The sequence below is a fragment of the Babylonia areolata genome, chromosome 24 (genome assembly GCF_041734735.1).
Source record: "Babylonia areolata isolate BAREFJ2019XMU chromosome 24, ASM4173473v1, whole genome shotgun sequence".
Classification (NCBI taxonomy): Eukaryota; Metazoa; Mollusca; class Gastropoda; order Neogastropoda; family Buccinidae; genus Babylonia; species Babylonia areolata.
In genome coordinates this window covers 6,539,766-6,545,242 of record NC_134899.1, presented here as the reverse complement: position 1 = coordinate 6,545,242, position 5,477 = coordinate 6,539,766, and positions in this window count along the sequence as shown.

Sequence of the window (5,477 nt, the reverse complement as noted above, 5' to 3'; positions counted from 1 at the left end):
AGTGGAGACTCACAGTGTACAGCAAGGCTTTATTTCTTCAGAAAAACCATAGGTCAGTGGAGACTCACAGTGTACAGCAAGGCTTTATTTCTTCAGAAAAACCACAGGTCAGTGGAGACTCACAGTGTACAGCAAGGATTTATTTCTTCAGAAAAACCACAGGTCAGCGGAGACTCACAGTGTACAGCAAGGATTTATTTCTTCAGAAAAACCATAGGTCAGTGGAGACTCACAGTGTACGGCAAGGATTTATTTCTTCAGAAAAACCATAGGTCAATGGAGACCCACAATGTACGGCAAGGTTTTATTCCTTCAGAAAAAACATATTTCAATGGAGACTCACAGTGTACAGCAAGGCTTTATTCCTTCAGAAAAACCATAGGTCAATGGAGACTCACAATGTACGGCAAGGCTTTATTCTTTCAGAAAAACCATAGGTCAGTGGAAACCTACAGTGTATGGCAAGGCTTAATTCCTTCAGAAAAACCATAGGTCAGTGGAGATCTACAGTGTACAGCAAGGCTTTACTCCTTCAGAAAAACCATAGGTCAATGGAGACCCACAGTGTACAGCATGGCTTTACTCCTTCAGAAAAACCATAGGTCAATGGAGACTCACAATGTACAGCAAGGTTTTATTCCTTCAGAAAAACCATAGGTCAATGGAGACCCACAATGTAGGGCAAAGTTTTATTCCTTCAGAAAAACCCTAGGTCAATGGAGACCCACAGTGTACAGCAAGGCTTTATTCCTTCAGAAAAACCATAGGTCAATTTATTTCTTCAGAAAAACCATAGGTCAATGGAGACTCACAGTGTACAGCAAGGATTTATTTCTTCAGAAAAACCATAGGTCAGTGGAGACTCACAGAGTACAGCAAGGCTTTATTTCTTCAGAAAAACCATAGGTCAATGGAGACCCACAGTGTACAGCATGGCTTTACTCCTTCAGAAAAACCATAGGTCAATGGAGACTCAGTGTACAGCAAGGCTTTATTCCTTCAGAAAAACCATAGGTCAGTGGAGACCCACAATGTACAGCTAGGTTTTATTCCTTCAGAAAAACCATAGGTCAATGGAGACTCACAGTGTACAGCAAGGATTTATTCCTTCAGAAAAACCATAGGTCAATGGAGACTCACAGTGTACAGCAAGGATTTATTTCTTCAGAAAAACCATAGGTCAATGGAGACTCACAGTGTACAGCAAGGATTTATTTCTTCAGAAAAACCATAGGTCAGTGGAGACTCACAGAGTACAGCAAGGCTTTATTTCTTCAGAAAAACCATAGGTCAGTGGAGACTCACAGTGTAAAGCAAGGCTTTATTTCTTCAGAAAAACCATAGGTCAGTGGAGACTCACAGAGTACAGCAAGGCTTTATTTCTTCAGAAAAACCATAGGTCAGTGGAGACCTACAGTGTATGGCAAGGATTCATTCCTTCAGAAAAACCATAGGTCAATGGAGACCCACAATGTACGGCAAGGTTTTATTCCTTCAGAAAAACCATATTTCAATGGAGACTCACAGTGTACAGCAAGGCTTTATTCCTTCAGAAAAACCATAGGTCAATGGAGACTCACAGTGTACAGCAAGGCTTTATTCCTTCAGAAAAACCATAGGTCAATGGAGACCCACAGTGTACAGCATGGCTTTAATCTTTCAGAAAAACCATAGGTCAATGGAGACCCACAATGTAGGGCAAAGTTTTATTCCTTCAGAAAAACCATAGGTCAATGGAGACCAACAATGTACGGCAAGGTTTTATTCCTTCAGAAAAAAAAAACCCTAGGTCAATGGAGACCCACAGTGTACAGCAAGGCTTTATTCCTTCAGAAAAACCATAGGTCAATGGAGACCCACAATGTACGGCAAGGTTTTATTCCTTCAGAAAAACCATAGGTCAATGGAGACCCACAATGTATGGCAAGGTTTTATTCCTTCAGAAAAACCATATGTCAATGGAGACCCACAATGTATGGCAAGGCTTTATTCCTTCAGAAAAAACCATAGGTCAATGGAGACCCACAATGTTCGACACGGTTTTATTCCTTCAGAAAAACCATAGGTCAATGGAGGCCCACAGTGTACAGCAAGGCTTTATTCCTTCAGAAAAACCATAGGTCAATGGAGACCCACAGTGTACAGCATGGCTTTATTCCTTCAGAAAAACCATATGTCAATGGAGACTCACAGTGTACGGCAAGGTTTTATTCCTTCAGAAAAACCATAGGTCAATGGAGACCCACAATGTATGGCAAGGCTTTATTCCTTCAGAAAAAAACATGGGTCATGATGTATAGCTAGGCTTTATTCCTTCAGAAAAAACATATGGTGTGTAAAATTTTAGGGGGCACATGGCAAAGGTTAAGATGGCTGTGGGGTGGAAGGGTGAGGGGTTCAGGAGGGAGTGGAAGGGAGTGGGGTGGTGGTGGTGGTGAACTGAAAGCAAGAAGAGAGAGGTTGGAGGGAACAGCATATACAGTTTTATCATGCTCAGTGTAACTTTCATGCAATAAGATTAAAAAACCAAAAAAAAACCAATTCATCTATACAGGGCTTGACATTTGTGTGTGTCTGTGTGCGTGTGTGCTGAGTAAATGTGTGTGTTTGCGTAAGTGTGTGTGTGTGTGTGTATGTGTGCATGTGTGTGCGCATACGGGTGAACAAGTTGCCAATCTGTATTACTTGTCAGCCAATTCAATAACAAATCAAAAACCAATGCAACACACAAACACAAGCTATGTGAGTACAATGAACCCTGAATTCTCCACACGCAGACTGGTCTCCCAACTCAACACTTATAAAACTGGCCTTGCGACGATCTGTCCAACACAATGTCATATTCAGTAGCTTAAAAAACAAAACAAAAAAAAACCCCAATAAATGTAAACAATAACATCACAAATATGGTGATAACCTTATATCTGGGTAGCCATTGTTTATTTCTCTGATTTTATAAAGAAACCCTGTAAATGAAAACCCGAAAACTGTCAAGTAGTTTCCTATCACCTTGCCTTTTTGAGCAAGGAGATGGAGGGAGCTGACAGCAACAAGGAAAGGTTAAAAAAAAAAAAAAATTTAAAAAAAACAACAACAACAGAGGGCCCCTAGCTGTTTATGACCCTCAGGGCAGTGGAATCCTATCCACCGTGTCAAGGACTTGGCACAGGAAGGCAGGGCCCAATCCTCTCCTTCCGCCCCTTTGACCTTCCCCAACCACAAAGTCCAGAACACATTCGCAGCTGGGTGGAGTGAGGAAAGTCGGAGTGAAGTGCCTTTCCCAAAGACACAACACCATGCTGAAACGGAGCCTTGAACCCCTATCACTGCTGGACGCTGGATAAGCAGTCCGGCGCCCGATTCTGCCACCATGCCTCCTCAAAAGATACAGCCACTGAATGAATTTTTTTTAATTTTTTTTTTTAAATGCACGGACAGAGAATAGGGTGATGGAAAAAGGCAAGGTAAAATTGAGCGTTTCGTTGTAGCTAAGTAGATCATGTGGCAGAAGAAGAAGAAGAAGAAGATGTATGGCTGTCATTGCTGTATGTGTGGTTTAATCTAGGTCACCTTTAAATCATTTTTGTCAACTGTGAAAAGGCATGTTCATGACTGATTATTCACTTAATTCATTTTATGTATGGTTAACTCTAAGCTGAAATCTAAACATTTTATGTCTTTTGTGTACACATATTGAATGACTGCGATTCTCAACTATTGGTATGTGTTTTTCACCACAAATGAATTTCTCTGAGATAACAAAGAATTTTGTACTCATGCAGGTAAACCAATACAAAAACTGGCACAGGTTTACAGCCATAGACAGGTGTCACAGATTATTTTGAATCCAACTTCCCACTGTTGGAACAGCAGTTTTCTGCAGGCACTTGCAATGTTTTCAGGGGGAAAAAGGTAAAAAAAAAACAACAACTGTATTTGTGTGTGGCGTGTGTTCAAGCGCCTGTGCAGGCATGTGTTTTCAAACAGGAACAACATTTTGAGCTGGTCAAAGGTATCTTGTGTGTAAAACATCCAGTTAGCACCAGTCAAGTAAGGATGGTGGTGATCAGAGCAATCATATCAAAAATGACCTGGACATAGTTAACTGTCTTTTGTACAAGATATAATTGTTTGTCATTCTTTTATATTCTCTCAAGGTTTGTTCCATTTTCTCAATGTTTACTCTCACATCAAGCAATTTCCCACAGACTTATGCAGACAGACTGAAAATCCCTGCCACAAGAAATGCTTCACAAGGTGAACATCTGTCAGCTGAAAAGAATCTGGAATAATTGATGAAAAAACTGATCCGGAATACCTAAGGAAAAGTACTGCACAGAGAGACAGAGAGAGAGAGAGAGAGACAGAGACAGACAGACAGACGGAGACAGAGAGAGAAGGAAACAGAGAAAGACAGGGAAACAGAGAGAGAGAGACAGAGAGCAGAGGAGCAAGAGATAAAAGCACGCAGCAATCACATATCTCATCAAAATTATGGCAAGAATATTCCTTCATGTAAGTAATGCAGTTATTCACATGGAGTTATTGAAAATGTGTTGTGTGAAATCCACTCACATGAGAGGTTTCAACATCCAAGCTGTACATCACTGAGTATGGTATGTTAATTGAACACACAAAAAAAAAAAAAAAAAAAAAAAACCACAACAAAACAGACCAGCAGGAATCACCTGGTTCAGTTCTACTGGCACAGAAACACCCACACACCTGGTCTTACTTTCCATGAATGTCCATCCAAGCACAAACAGCACAATTCACAGTGAGAAAAAAAAAAAAAAAACAACCCGCATGAAACAAGGCCAGGATAAGCAATGACCCAGTTCCTTTGGTGCTCACAGGAAGCTAGGACTTTTGGAAGATTTACTCATCCTTCAGCACCAACACAATCATAAACACTGAGGCTCGTTTGACTGTTGTTGACATGTCAGCTCCATACACCACGTATCTAACATACATACACAAAAAGAATGGATGTATAATGTATACACTAGTCCACAAAGACAGAGAGAACCACCAGGGGGAAAAACAAAAAACAAAACGTACTCGTCTGAAATAGAAAACCAATAAATGATCAAGGGCATGTCAACTCCATACACTGCATATCTAACATACAGAAAAAAAAGGGTATAATGTATGGATTTGTCCAGAGAGACCAAGAGTTACTAAAAGGGGAAAAACAAGAAGTGTACTGAATGAATTTGTCCAGACTGAGAGCTATAAGGGTGAAAACAACAACAACAACAACAACAACACACACACACAAACACACACACAAAAACACACCTTCACTTCTGAAATTTAAAAGAAATGGATAATTAACAGGACATGTGCCATTCATCTAAATAGGAAGAAAAGAAAAAAGAGTTTGTTCAAAGTACATTGTATGCAGAAGTTTCTTCTCCCTCCCACCCCCTCCCCTACACAGATTCTAAAGATATTTCAATATTCTTATTTCGGTC